This window comes from Mastomys coucha, unplaced genomic scaffold (genome assembly GCF_008632895.1).
Source record: "Mastomys coucha isolate ucsf_1 unplaced genomic scaffold, UCSF_Mcou_1 pScaffold12, whole genome shotgun sequence".
Taxonomy (NCBI): domain Eukaryota; kingdom Metazoa; phylum Chordata; class Mammalia; order Rodentia; family Muridae; genus Mastomys; species Mastomys coucha.
The window spans coordinates 45,204,978-45,221,056 of NW_022196894.1; the positions used below are offsets into that span (position 1 = coordinate 45,204,978).

Genomic DNA, 16,079 nt, shown 5'->3' on the forward strand with positions numbered 1-16,079 from the left:
AAGAGAACACTTGTGATCTCAGTGATAGAGAATGTTGTAGTTTTCATTGAAGAAATAAGTAATATGGAAAACATATGAAATACTAGCCCAAATATCAAATGTTCTGAGCTGAATGCTGTCTGTCCCCAATCTAATAAACAATGTAGTGATACTGAGAGGTAAGACCTTTGAGAGGTGAATAGATTCAGAATTGGTCATGAGGGTAGAGTACACAGGCTACCATTTTTGTTCTTACAAGGGATAGAAAGCTTTCTCTTTCCATCATTCTTAAACATATAAAAAGTATAAACATTTACAATCAGAACAAGGCCTTCTACAGAAACTACCCAAGCCTGGTTCCTTACTTGCTCAGGTCACATGGGGATGAAAGTGATGTTTGTTGTCTGAGCAACCTAGTCTTTGGTATTTTGTTATGGAAACCCAAGGAGATATATGTATACACACATATATATCTATATATCTATATATCTATATATGTATATATACATATATGTATATATGTATGTACATACATATATGTATATATACATATCCAGAAAAATTTTCACATCATATTTATTTGTGTTCTGTCATTCTTCTAGAATGATATCTAAAATTAGACATTTAGATAAATATCCTGATGTACACAGTTTTCTTTACAGTAACTAAGACAAGGGATCCAAAGGCAGAAAGAAGAAACTTTATGTCATGCAAATAGAATCTTATTCAAACTGCTGAAGATGAAATTCCTGAAGATGCAGTAATGTTAAAATGCTCATGAATGTCTTATCTCAAGGAAAAATGTATCCTACATGTAACTACTACTCATCAAAATTAAAAAGAAAAATCATCCAACTCCCCCCCCCCCATCAATCTTCTAAGTTATTTCTTTCCCTTTCCCAAGTGCAATTTGGACATCTTCCCTTCGGCCTTACTTTTTCTGAGGAGGGGATTGGGTGATGTTCACAATCAAGTGTGGGGAGAGATGGGAGAGAGGGCCAGAGGTCAAGGAGAATGAATAGAATTCAGCATGAGGCGGGGGTTGGAGGGGTGAGAGGAAATCTCTAGGGTGTGCCAGAGACCTGGAATGGGAGAGGCTCCCAGAAGTCAACGCAGTGGGGTGCGGAATCTGAAGAAGCCACTTTCTGTAGCCAGGAAGCACCCTTAATAGAGGATACAAACACCAATCCACCTGCAAAATGTTCGACCCAAAATTTTTCCTGTATACAAGAAATGCAGGAACAAAGATAGAGCAGAGACTTACGGAATGACAAAAAAATAAAATAAAGCAAACAAACAAACAAACACTTTGAGACCCATCCCAAGGGCAAACACCAATCCCTGGCACTACTAATGATTCTCTGTTTGTTATGCTTGCAGACAGGAGACTGGCATAACTGTCTTCTGAGAGACTCTACTCAGCAGTTGACTGAAAGGAGAGGTCCATGGCCTAACATTAGACAGAGCTCAGGGAGTCTTATGAAAGAGTCAGGGGTACAGATCAAGAGCCATGGAGGTGATAGGAACTCCACGGAAAGATCAACAGAGTCAACTACTCTGGACTCTTGGGGAATCTCAGAGACTGAACCACCAACCAAAGAGCATGCACAGGTTGGACCTAGACCCTTCCAGCACATATGTAGCAGATGTGCATCTTGGTCTCCATGTGGGTACCCCAAACACTAGAGCAGGAACTGTCCCTAAAGCTGTTGCCTGTCTGAGTATTTCATTCTCCTAACTGGACTGCCTTGTCTCACCACAGTGGGAGAGGATACACCTAGCATTGCAAATACCTGATATGCCATGGTTGGTTGGGGGGATTCTCAGGAGGGCCTCCACCCACTCAGAGAAGAAATGTATGCAGGAGGAGAAAAGGGACTGTGGAAGGGGGATCTAGAGGAGGGGGGCAGTGATCAGGATAATAAGTGAATAAGTGGATAGATAGATAGATAGATAGATAGATAGATAGATAGATAGATAGATAGAGATAGAAATAGATAGATGACAGGTTAAATATGAAAAATCACACATTGCATGAAATATGTGAAAAGATGTAATAATACTTTAGAGTAGTTGACTTCATATGATATGTTGAAGCTCATTTTAAAATTTTTGTAGTCAACTTATTAGACTACTAAATAACTGATAATTTGCATTAAAATTCTTAGAGATAAAACATTGAAATCTTGTATATCAGGCATGAAAATGAAACTTGCAGATCTCTGTATGTGATTCATGATATCATCCCATTCTACATGCTGTTGGTGATGTTCTTTAATCTCATCTGAGTTTCCTCATTCCTCAATAACAAAAAATAATAATAATAATATATCATGGAGCCAATGTAAGACTTATCCAAGTTCATAGTACAGAGCTTGGCAAACAATGTACTAAATAATTGTTGGGTACAACTAGAATGGTACGGTTATTTCAATTACTATGTTCTCTGTAAAACAAGTGCTAAGATATACTATTCCCTTCTTTTTTAGTATATAATGACCTACAATGCTCACTACGAGCTCTGGGCTAAGCACACTGCCCTGGAGGATATTTGTCAAAATCCTGTTTCTAAAATGAGAATGGTCATAGCAATTGTCCAGGGACTCCTTAAAAAAATAAGAAGGCTGTCTCCATCTTCAACCCAAGCTGGATAGATTCAGTTTCAATTTTTCCAAGATAATGACTAAACATTTATATACTTGCAAAGTTCTAGAAGAAGAAAATCCCATGATATAGAAGCCATTAGTCTATATTACCCAAATACTCAGTTAAGGTTTATTCTTATAAAGACAGACCTATTTTAAAACAATTCTTTCAGATCATTTCTACTATTTGATAACCAAAGACTCATTTTGAATATTGTTCAGAGTTTTGGATGGTCAATTAAACATTTATATAGTGGTAGTCCTGCAAAGGAGAAGCTAGAGCTAAGATCTTTGCTTTTAAGCATGGAAAATTTGGGTAGCACAAGTAATTTATAAAATATGGGAGTGTTAATAAGTCAATATTTAATTTTCCATATATGTGATATTTGATATCAGAGTTACAATAAGGAGTTATCTAGATCCAGTTTATCTGTGAGCATGTCTATGAGAGATTACACTGATTATATTAGTTGAGACAGGTGCACACTCACTGTGGTTGGTACCACTGACTACATTGGAGATCCTGAAATGGTAAGAGTGGAAAATGAGATCTGAGCACAATAGTGCAATACAGCCTCTTTACTCTTCACTATGGATGTGACAATCTATTAAAAGTTTGTGCAGTGATGAATTGTAACCTGAGGTACAAAGCAAATGAACTCTTTGTCTCTTAAGTTGTTCTTGTCAAAGTACTTATCATACTAACAGGAAACATAATTAGGACAGTATCCACTACTTGTGGACCAAGAACTCTTACATGATTGAGTCCTTACATTGCTCCTGACAAGAGATAATCAGTGCAGTTTAATGTGCTGGAAACTCTCAGTGGTGTCTTTGTTTGATTTAATTTTTTATTTTTATATATTTTCAATAAAAATATAATTTATATCACTTTCTGTCTTCTATTTTCACCTTCCCAGTGCCCTCCTTCAAGTTCCTATCATGTCCTGCTCCTATGTGTATTTGTGTTTGTGTTTGTGTGTGCCTCATCTCTGATTATTATTGTAACATATGTGTGTGTACATACATATGTATGTCTACAAGTACAAAATTATAAACTTTTTTCCATTTCTGTTGATTGTGTGTATATGGTTTCATGGCTGAACCCTTGGACAGAAAGTTATGGGATAAACCCTAGAAGAAGCTCACTCTCCTCTCTCAGCAGCTATCAGCTACCAATAACTAGTCATCTAGAGGTGGGACTTTTGAAATTTTCTCCTCTTTCATGTTAGCATGTCTATGACATTGTCACTGTACTGGTCTTGTTTATATAGCGTTTCCATGAAATGCTTTATAGAGGCAAAGGAAATGGAGTCAAGACAGTTATAGTCAACATGGTTGACTTTGCAAAGGTGCTTAATCAACCTCCAACATATCCCACCAAATATTTTGGTAGTGAGCTGGGAGCATAGACCCAATTTGATGTTAAGAATGACTGTTACATTGTCAGTGGATCTCATGAAGCAAATAAGCTGCAAGACATGTTGGATGGATTCATTAAAAAATGTATTCACAGTCCTGAGTGTGAGAATCCTGAAACAGATCTGCATGTCAATCCAAAGAAGCAAGCAATAGGTAATTCTTGTAAAGCCTGTGGCTACCGAGGCATGCTTGACACACATCATAAATTCTGTACATTGATTCACAAAAACCTACCTGAGAATAGTGACATTGGTACAGAAAAGACAGAAAAAGAAAAGGGAAATAGTAAGGGCAAGGACAAGGAAAATGGCTCAATATCCATCAGTGAGACACCACCCCCTCCACCACCAAATGAAATTAGTCCTTCACATGCTGTGGAAGAAGAGGAAGATGATGACTGAGGAAGGTGAAGAATGCATAAAATCAGTGGCCATGAAAAATGTCTAACACTTCGCGATGATTTGAAAAGAACTGTAGAAGAATGTGCTAACATCCTGTTTGATTTTGTTAAGAAAAAGAAAGAAGAAGGCATTATTGATTCATCTGATAAAGAAATTGTGGCTGAGGCAGAAAGGCTGGATGGAAAAGCCATGGGCCCTCTTTTTTTGACAGAAGTTCTTTTTGATGAGAAGATAAAAGAGCAAATCAAGAAACACAGGCGCCATTTTCTAAGATTTTTGTCATAACAACAAAAAGGCTCAGAGGTACCTTCTTCATGGTTTGGAATGTGTGATAGCAATGCATCAAGCTCAGCTGGTCTCCAAGATTCCACATATCTTGAAGGAGATGTATGATGCAGACCGTTTAAAGAGGAGGTCATTATCAGCTAGTCAGAAAAGGCCTCTAAGAAATATGTCTCAAAAGAACTTGCCAAAGAGATTCCTGTCAAAGCAGAGCCATTTATTAAATGGTTGAAGGAAGCACAGGAAGAATCTTGTGGTATTAAAGAAAAAGACGAAAATGAAAATGTTGAGGTGGTATATTCTAAGACTGCCAGTGTGTCAGAAGTTGAAACTGTGAAGTCTGACAACAAGGATGATGACAATGATATTGACACCATTTAAATGGATGGATGCAACTTAGCTTAACAGTGTAATGCTGCAATTTTTCTCCATTATCAGACAGAAGAACATGCATGTGAAAGAGCTAAAGTGGCTTAACATCATGCTACACTTGATACTAAATAGCTATTATTGTGAGTGGTCTATAATTAAGCCCAATGAGAAATCTAGGGAGTCCATACATATCAGTGAGCAGTTGTAGTTTGCTTATTTATAGCATGTTTCTTTCAGAAAAACTAATAGTGGACACATTTGGATCATATTTATATAGTTATAAAAAATAAAGATTTGATTTTGGACATTTTCAGACTTTGGGCTATGAATGGCTTATACTGAAGTAACTGGCTATTTTTAGGATGTTGGACCATTTAATTTAGGTTCCTTGAGTTTGATAGGTTGTTAGGTACTGAAAACTAGAAGAATGCAAACAAATATAATGACCTTACTCAGCCATTAAAAAATGAAGTATTTTGAAAGTTGTATCTCCAGTCCCAGACCTTTGAGATTGGCAACTGACAATTCTTGTCATTCTAAGGAAACTTCATGATTAAATGACAGTATGAAATCCTCATGAAAAGTAAAAATGACCAGTGTGTCCTATGGTTTAAAAGCAAATTTTAAAACTTGGGAGTTGTGGATTTTCAGTTTGCGTACACTCTCCCAAATTGTAGTCTTTCAAGTCATGTGCATTGCACGTTGGATAAGCCAGGGAAATTATTAACAAATAAGTATTTTGTGTGTATTTAGTGGTTGCTTTGTATTGAAAGCTTTGAGGTGTGATTAAGTCATAAACTCTGATTCTATTTGGGGGAAACAGGAAGAAAGGTTCACTTAATCTCTAGCTAAAACAGCATAATTTTCAACTTTGATACCCTTAAATTAAAATTTCAAGATGTTTAGATATACTGTATCTTGTGTTTGTTTCTCCCTTCCCAATATTATGGTTTAATCTTTAATAACTTTTAGTTTGGATATAATAGCTTGTACTTTGGATTTTGGTTGCTATCTTGCCAAAATAAGTGTTCCTGTTTTTCAAGCTTGATCCCCTTTCCCAATCTTCTTATTTAAAGATAAAGTTAAACTCATACTGCTGAGTCAGAGCCTGTATTTTGGTGTAAGACTTGGGATATTTTTTAACTTCACATTGAATATAGCTGGATACCTAAGAAGTCTGGTGATGGCCATTGTGTAGGTGCAGCTACCTAAGACCTGACCAGCCCATTCAGAGCCTTGGAATTCAGATACAAAAGAGAGTTCTTACCCACTTGCTGGTGTAAGCTCTATCTGGGGTCCTGACTACATTTGAATACTTGTCTTCAATATTAAAAACATACCCCATATTTCTTTACACAGAAGTAAAAACCCATGTGGTTAATTTGTGTATGGTGTTGGCAGCTCCTACATTGTTTGGATCTTATTCTTTGTGTCATCCATCTCACAGATTATAAGGCTTTAATAAACATGTAAACAATTCTGCATTAAAATCATACAAACATTTGGTAAAATTAAAACCTTGATAGAGTCTGAGTGTGGAACAGGAGCCACGTACCTGGGATGCTAACAAGGGAATGTGCTGTATCACCAAAGAAGTGGTGCTTGAAAAGTCACTTTTCTCCTGGGTTTCAGATTCTTTGTTGCATGGACAGCCCATCCATTTGTCATTTTTTGAGATTCTCAAATAGATCAGCACATGCGGCCTCAGGTTGGCAAGATTTTGTCTTAGAGCTGTTGCTTTAAAGGGAAATCGTCAGGTCTTAGACAATTAGGAAGGTCTTGGGCTTCTGTTCATTCTGGTACCAAACCAGTGGGATTCAAATTTTATACAATCTGGGTTTTTATTCATGGAAGTTAACTTGATACGAGTAATCCTTCATTGCTCTATTGAGGTGTCTTAAAAAGTTTCCTGTTTCAAACAGCTACCTTACTTGATTAAAAAAATACTAAAATTTAAAAAAGAAATAAAACTGCCCTAGTATGGTAGCACATGTCTGTAATCCCTGCACTTACAAAAAGTAAGGGCAGATGATAGTTAATTTAAAGCTAGGCAGAGCTAGAGCAACTGCAAAACCAGCCTCAAAATACAATGACACCCGCCCTCAAATTACTCAAAAATGTAGAACTCAGTTTGAGTGAGACTTGTTATACAGAGTATGAGCTCTTCCCATTTTTCATTGTTCATTTATTACATATATATTACATGTATATGTATGTACACACACGCACACACACACACACACACACACACACATACACACACACACTAGCAGCTACATCTACCCAGATAACTAATATCCAAATGTTTCGTTTATGATATCTACTATGGAATCTCTGTTCTTATGTTTAAAATATATTTTTAACAAACACTGTTATTAATTAAAAAACCCTTGCTCAAGTTACTCAAAAACTATCTTTGTTCTTATGCGTAAAATATATTTTTAACAAACACTGTTATTAATAAAAAATACCTTTGCTCAAATTACTCAAAAACTATAGTTCAGCAGTCATGAAACTGCACAACATACAGGTGTCTTCATGTATATTTCATCTGAGAATATTTACAGCACAAAGTGGTTTTGGTGAAAAAATGCTTAAGGACTAGCACAAAGGCTCAGTAGGTAAAAACACCTACGATCGATCCCCAGTATCGTCCCACCTGGTAGAAAGAAAGAACTACCTTTTGTAAATTGTCCTCTGACCTCCACGAGCATGCTGTGGCATGATATTCCATTTGTTTTCTCTCTGCCTTGCTATTTCATTGGTATATTTTCTGGATAAACATTTGTAAATTCAGGACATCAGTTTTGTGCCAGGTATTGAGCCAAATGCTGTGTCAAATGTAGAAAGATGGCTTTTGCTCATCCAAGTACATCAATAATGAATCCTTCATTGAGCTCAAATAAGAACCTCTGTGACATTCAGTCATTCAAGATTGTGCCACCAGAGACAACACAGCCTAGGCACTCTGAAACCTAATATTACTTATTTTCTTATTTCACAATATCCAATTGTTAAGTAGAAATTGAACATATTCAATGCATTAATGTACATATGAATTATATACTGGTTTCACAATCAAGTTACTCAATGCCCTTTTTAAAGTCCATAGTGTATATTATACTCTCATGGCTTGTTCAATTATAAATGCAAACAACTTCCATTTGAATAACAGTTCCCTTTTACCACTACCTAGTGCTTTGCAAGCACCACTGTATTCCCTGCTTTTGATGACTTAACCTGCTTTAAATTTTATATCCAAAAATCATACACTATTTGTCATCCTATACTTACCCGTGTCTTTCAATCCCATTTGTTGTATACATACTATAATATTTAATTAAATTGTATTTAACTAATGCCCAAAGCATAAAAATTTATATATTGTATAGAATACAACTTTATTCACATAAGTAATTCCTGTTACATGCAAAATACATTAATACCTTTTGATGCTGTATTCCCATGATCTAGACATATTTTTCTAATGAATTATAGACACATACCACAATTGTTGCCATCACACCTATTGGAGTCCTCTGATAGCAATGCCTCAATAAGGAATTGCCATGATCAAAGTAACCCCATCCCCTCAGCAGGTGGTCTTGTGCTGTATAAAAAAAGGTACTAAGAATGAACCTGTGGACAAGCGTGGTAGCAAGGATTATTCCTCCAGAGTTTCTGCCTTTGAATTCCTGTTTGAGTCCTGCCTGGCCTGGCTTCTCTTTCAATGATGTAATATGACCCATAAGTATAACCCAAATAGGCCGTTCTTCCCCTAAGCTGCATTTGGTCAAAATATTTCATGAGAGCAACAAAATGAAATCAAAATAAACTCCAAACAATACACATTCCCAGCAAATGTTGTAATTGTTCTGCTTCCTCCATAACGTATTAATCATATAATTGCTTTCAATTGTATCCTATCCAACAGCTTTGTCAATATATGTGGGAGGTATTATCTCATTGTATCTTTTTAAAAAATTTCTCTAATGATTAATAATGCTGTATAACATTGGCCATTTTACATGTCTTCTTTAGATATTTCTACACTCAAACACTTTGGCCATTTTATTTAAATCATGCAATTTGCTTGCTGCTTAGTTAGGTGTACTTTTATCTATTTTGATATTAAGTTCCTATCAGTTAATTTTGGAGAACGTGTCCAATAGTATGTTAAGATTCACTTACAATCGCAGGTTGCTTAAATTCTTGGACAGACATATATTAGTTGCCCTGTCCACATGTTTATTAAGGGTAGGTATTATTTCTGCTTTTGGTGTGATATCTTGCCAAATGAATCATTGATAAAACCAGTATCAAGGAGCATCTGTCCATTATTTCCTTCTAGGATTCAATAGCTATGCCTTTACTCTAATTCAACTTAATGTGCATACATGCATCAGACAGGATTCAATTTTATTACTTGGCATAGATCCTCAGTGTTCTCAGCCCCTGACCAACAGTGCTCTTGATACTCCTTTATCACTAAAATTCTATAGTAATCTCATCCTTCTTATTTGATTATTTTTCTGAAGAGTCTTAATTTGTCTTAGCAGGAAAGCCCAAGACAAGATGACATTTCTATGACAGATCCTCCCTGGTTTTGCTGTAAGGGCAGCCTGGATAATGTCTACAGAATGTATTTTATGTCTTGCAGAAGAATACATCACTTAAAGAAATGGAATGCTTCCTGAATTTGCATGTCATCCTTGTACAAAGACGATGTTAATACCTGCCTTATCCTTCCAATTTTAGCATATGTACTGCCAAAGTGAGTGTGGGAAGGCATGGGAATAACTTTCTTTATCTTTTCTTTTTTTCTTTTTTATTTTTTCTATCTTGTAACTAAAATTTATTTTATTTAAAAATTTCCCCCTTCCACTGAGGCAAGAAAAGGAAGACTAGTTAGGGAAATTAATTCCACAGACAGGTAACAGGCAATTGAAAACTGGGACCTCAGAAAACTGAAAGTTTCTGCAAAGCAAAGGACACTGTCAATAGGACAAAACTGCAGCCTACAGACTGGGAAACAATCTTCACTAAACCAATATCTGACAGATGGGTGATATCTAAAATTTATAAACAACTCAGAGAATCAGGCTCCAACAAACCAAATAACCCAATTTAAAAATGGGGTACAGAGCTAAACAGAATTCTCAACAGAATCTCGAATGGCCAAGAATCACTTAAAGAAATATTCAATGTCCTTAGTCATAACAGAAATGCAAATCAAAATGATCCTAACATTCCATCTCACACATATCAGAATGACTAAGATTTAAAAAAACATAAGGGACACCACATCCTGGTGAGGATGTGGAGCAAGGGGAATACTCCTCCATTGTTGGTGGGAGTGTAAATTTATACAGCCACTCTGGAAATTGTTCTGTCAGTTTCTCAGAAAAGTGCACGTAGTTCTAACCGAAGACCCAGTTATACCTCTCCTGAGCATATACCCAAAAGATGCTCTACCATAGCACAAAGACACATGCCCACATTAATCACAGCAGTTTTATTTCTAATAGCCAGAAACTGGAAACAATCCAGTTGTCCCTCAATCGAATAATGGATATTGAAAGTGGTTCATTTACACAGTGGAATACTATTCAGTTATTAAAAACAAGGACATCATGAATTTTGTAGGTAAATGTACGAAACTACAAAATATTATCGAATGAGGTAACCCAGACCCAAAGGACATGCATGGTGTGTACTCAGTGATAAATGTATATTAGCTATAAAGTACAAGATACCCATTTCACAGTCCATAGACAAAAGAAGCTAAACAGAAAGAAAGGTTTAAGAGAGGATCCTTGAATCTCATGTAAAAGGAGGAATAAACTAGTTATAAGAGGCAGATGAAGGTAGACAACTGGGTTGGAGAGAGGATGGGGAAGGGAGTTGGAGGTGGTCAGGATCAAGCGAGTAGACAGATAAGAGAGGGACAGATGGCCATGAGAGTGAATGGAAATCTGCAACTGATGGTGGGATCATATCTAAGATGTGTTAAAGACTTGGGATGGGGGATGTTCCCAGGAGTCAATGCAGTGGGGCTATGGAACCTGAAGTGGCTATATCCTATAGCCAGGTAGGACTCCAGTGAAGTTATAAGGATATTAATCCATCCACAAACCTTTCAACCCAAAATTTGTCCCGACTACAAGAAATGTAGGGACAAAGGTTCAATAGCGACTGGGGAAATGGACACCCATTAACTGGCCCAACTTGAGACCTATCCCATGGACAAGTACCAATCTCTGACACTATTATATTACTCTCTTATACTTGGTTAGACAGGAGCGTAGAATAAATGTCTTCTGAGAGGCTCCACGCGGCAACTGACTGAAAGAGATGCAAAGGCCACAGCCTAACACTGAACAGAGATCAGGGACTTTAATGGAAGAGTTGGGAGAATTGAGGTTCCCTAAGGGGGTAGGAACTCTACAGGAAGACCAATAGAGTCAAACATCCTGGACCATTTAGGGCTTTCAGAGACTGAACCACAAACCAAAGCACATACCCGACTAGACTGAGGGCCCCACCACATATGTAGCAGATGTACAGATCAGTCTTCATATGTTCTCTGAACAAATGGAATATGGGCTGTCCCTAAAGCTGCTGCTTGTTTGTGAATTCAGTTTCCCTAACTGGGTTGCCTTGTGTGGCCTCAGTGGGAGAGGAGGCACATAGCGCTTCAGAGACTTGGAGTCCCCACCCTCTAAGAAGAGAAGGGTAAGGGGGATGGGGGAGGAATTCTATAAGGGGGGATATGGAGAGCTATATCCATAGCTATAAGGAACAATAAATTAATTAATTAATTAATTAATTAATTAATTAATGGATAAAACTAGAAAATATCATCTAAGTGAGATAACCCAGACCCAAAAAGACACTCATACTATATGCTCACTTATAAGTAGATATTAGTCATAAAGTACAAGATAACTACATTACAATCTACAGTCCCAAAGAAGCCAAATAACGAGGGTCCAAGGGAGGATGCTTAAATCCCTTCTGATCCTCTGTTTTATCATGATATTAAAGAAAAACTGCAGTTATAGCAACAGAAAAGAGACTTATAAAATCTAACTATCTGTAACTAATTCATTATCATGATTCTGAAGTCAGATGGATATCCAATCAAATATCTACTCCTTTCCTAGAGCTAGCTGGCCTCTCTTTATCCATATATTTGGAATAGATATCGATATAGATATAGATATAGACATAGATGTAGATATAGATATTTCTGAAGGATTCTTGGAATGAGTTATGAAAAGATTTATTGTAAGCAGTGATAGTGATGAAATTCTTTGTAACAGAAACTTCCACAATCATTTTGTTTTATGCTTTTATAAAGAGTGTTTTTTTCAAATAATAGAAGAATTAAAAGAAGGTATTTAGTCTCATTATGAAGTATTTTCTTTTGTCACTGAATATCCTATAATTTTGAGAAGTCTCTCCTTGGAGGTATATATTTAAATGGTAATTTTAAGAGCAAATGAATTATTTGTACTTTTCAGAAGAACCTGCATTTTCTTGATCTTAAAAGTAAGTGAAATTTCTTAAGAAAGGTTGAACAGTAGGTCATTAGCATAGGCCTTATAACTAAGTAAATTGAGGGGAAGTTGCATTCAAATTAAAATCATTTTTATTTTTTAAATTCAAATTTTTATTTGAATATGTTAATTATACAGCATAATGGGTTTCATTATGTCATTTTCATATACAGTGTACTTTACCTTATTCATGCCTATTATTCTCTTTTGTTTGTTATACTCCTGATGATCAAACTTTCTTCTATCCACATAGTTCTTTGTCTCTTCTCTTTCCTCCTTTCCTCTCTCCATCCCTTCCTTCCTTTCTCCTACTTTCTTCTGCCTACTTTCCTTCTCTTCATTCACTTATTCCTCTACCTTGCTCTCTTTTGTTCTTTTTCATTATTATTTTGATTATAAATATAGTTATTTGCAACTGATGATACTGTCAGATTTTTCTCTAGAAGTTTTTTACACAGTGAACAGTGGTAACTGCATAGGCTCCTAACTGGTCGAAGGGATGAACATTGGGACAGTTGAGAGCGCAGACAAACATGAGAATTCTATATCATTCCTCCAAGATTTAGAGATATCATTAAGGAGATAATAAACAGATATATTAAGTGTGAAGTAGGAAGTGGGATGGGGTTGAACATCTTTCAGAGATTATTTCACCATTATATTGTCAATCTCAAAGAAGTTGTCATTATGGGCACAAAAGCTGTGCAAGTTTGAACATGGCAACATCCTGTCATAGAAGGCAGAGAAGGGTTCATCAGCTCCATCTGAGGACCTAGACACAGTTATGGAAGTGAGGGGAGGAGGTTCATTAGGCCCTTGTCAGTTAGTAGTTGCTAATAATAATGATGATATGATAACAGGGGGTAGAGGAAAGATTTTGTGAAAAAATATGTTCTTTTTTGGATATTTTCTTTATTTACATTTCAAATATTATACCCTCTCCTGGTTTCCCCCTTGGGAACCCCCATCACTTTCCCCCCTGTTTCTATGAGGGTATTCTCCCACCCACCTGCCCACCCATGCCTCCCAACCCTTGCGTTCCCTACACTGGAGCATCAAACCTTCACAGGACCAAGGGCCATTTCTCCCACTGATGCTGGACAAGGCCATCCTCTGCTACATATAAGGCTGGAGCCATGGGTCCCTCTCTTCGGATGGTAGTTTAGTCCCTGGGAGCTCTGGGAGGGTCTGGTTAGTTGATACTGTTGTTCTTCCTATGGTGTTGTAAACACCTTCAGCTCCTTCAGTCCTTTCTTTAACTCCTCCATTAAAGACCCTGTTCTCAGTCCAATGGTTGGCTGCTAGCATCCGCCTCTGTATTTGTCAGGCTCTGGCAGAACCTCTCAGGAGACAGCTATATCAGGCTCCTGTCGCCAAGCACTTTTTGGCATCCACAATAGTGTCTGGGTTTGGTGTCTGTATACGGGATGGATCCCCAGGTGGGGCAGTCTCTGGAAGGCCTTTCCTTCAGTCTCTGCTCCACACTTTGTCTCCACATTTCCTCCTGTGAGTATTTTGTATCCCCTCCTATAAAGGACCAAAGCTTCCACACTTTGGTCTTCCTTATTCTTTCGCTTCACTTGGTCTATTTTATATATATAAACTTCTATGGTTTATATAAGTTTAGTAGGGTGTGTTACAGACAGTGGTCATCCAAGTAATCCAATAATAACTTTCTCCTACTAGAAAGGCCAAGGATTCTGCATTGTTCATTCCATGAGCCTGGATGTCTTACCAGTGTCAGTCTGTTGTGTACATCCAAGGGAAGTCCTAGAGAGCTTCTGATTTTCAGTCTACATTGTATTTCCAAATGTGTAGCTTCTTAACACCAGTGAAGGAATGAATATCTCGGGAACTGAAAAAATGCCAGTGGGAATGAGGCCAAGCAAGCAAAAATCAAAAGTTCCTTCTTCCACATATCTTTCTATGTGGGCTGCCACCAGAATATATGGTCCAGGATTAGGGTGAGGCATCTGATCTCACATAATCAACCAAAGAAAAAACCCTCACAAATGTGTCTTTTTTGGATATTTTCTTTATTTACATTTCAAATATTATACCCTCTCCTGGTTTCCCCCTTGGGAACCCCCATCACTTTCCCCCCTGCTTCTATGAGGGTACTCCCCCACCCACCTGCCCACCCATGCCTCCCAACCCTTGCGTTCCAATGCTTGAAATGTGTCCAAATGCTTGAGTTTTACCTAAGTCCAGATGTGGTCAAGGTGACAGCCAAGATTAGCCATCATAAAAGACCTCACTTTGCTGCCCACACCAGCTCTTATGTAGCCTGTATTAGCATTAAATTTATGATTCTTCTACTTTAGCCTCTTGAATTCTGAAATTATAGATGTGTTCAATCATGTCTTATCATACTTTTGTATTACCAATGAAAAGTAATGTCAAATATCAAACAACTGTCCAAATAAATAAATAATAATAATAATAATAATAATAATAATAATAATAATGATAATAAGTGACAGGTGAAGAAATACTTAATGCATACATACAGACACACACACACATGCATGGTGACAAAAACAAAAGCTCTCTCTGATCTTATCACTATTAGTGATAATAGTGATCTTATCACTATACTATTATAATATAGGATAAGCAGATTTACAAAGAAAGTAATATAAAATGTCATAAATGATACATTATGCAATAGTGGCTATGACTTAACTGTACAATTAGTATTAAAAAAGGATAATTTTTCTCAGAAGATAAATATTAACTCTACATGTATTAACCTGGTCATTAAGATTCCAAACACTATAATTTTCACTTTGCTTATTTCTATGTTTACTCTTCACACGTTACTTTATATGCTGTGAATATTTTTATTAGTTTATATGTTTACGAGAGGGATGTTTTCTGTTATAGTGCATTGAAAACATCAGTCTCTTAAATAGAATTTGTTTGGAATTTAATAGTTTTACTGTTTAGGAATGAACTCATGAGTCTTTTGCGTTGTTGCCTGTCAGCTCTGTTACACATATTTTTAACTTCTCTAAGTGATTTCTTCATAACTGATAGTGACTTCCCCTTCTTTATAGCCTCTATGTTCTCATATTTTGTACTTATTTTTTCCCTTGTCATTTATGTGTAGATTTGGATTTCTTTACAGTTAACATAGTACATCTGTGTCTCTTAGGATTTTATATTTTTCTACTGAGGTTCCATACTGGGAGAATAGGGTTTTAAAAAAAAATCTAACTTAGGGTCTATGGCCATAACCATCCTGAACGCGCCCGATCTCGTCTGATCTCGGAAGCTAAGCAGGGTCGGGCCTGGTTAGAACTTGGATAGGAGAATGCCTGGGAATACCAGGTGCTGTAGCCTTAAAGGCTAAAAAATTAAGGAGTGCTTAGAAGAGGAATAGGTACCATTGTATTTCATGTGTGCGTGCGTGC

At 36.8% G+C, this 16,079-nt stretch overlaps 1 non-coding gene and 2 pseudogenes across 1 annotated transcript; 2 read left to right on the top strand and 1 right to left on the bottom strand.

The window, feature by feature from the left end:
• Positions 1–3,910: 3,910 nt before the first annotated feature.
• LOC116083281 lies at positions 3,911–5,110 on the top strand (annotated as a pseudogene).
• Positions 5,111–9,776: 4,666 nt separating this feature from the next.
• On the bottom strand, positions 9,777–9,879 carry LOC116086669. The gene has a single exon (XR_004117045.1). It is a non-coding gene; the product is annotated as a U6 spliceosomal RNA (small nuclear RNA).
• Positions 9,880–15,888: 6,009 nt separating this feature from the next.
• LOC116086644 lies at positions 15,889–16,008 on the top strand (annotated as a pseudogene).
• Positions 16,009–16,079: the final 71 nt, after the last annotated feature.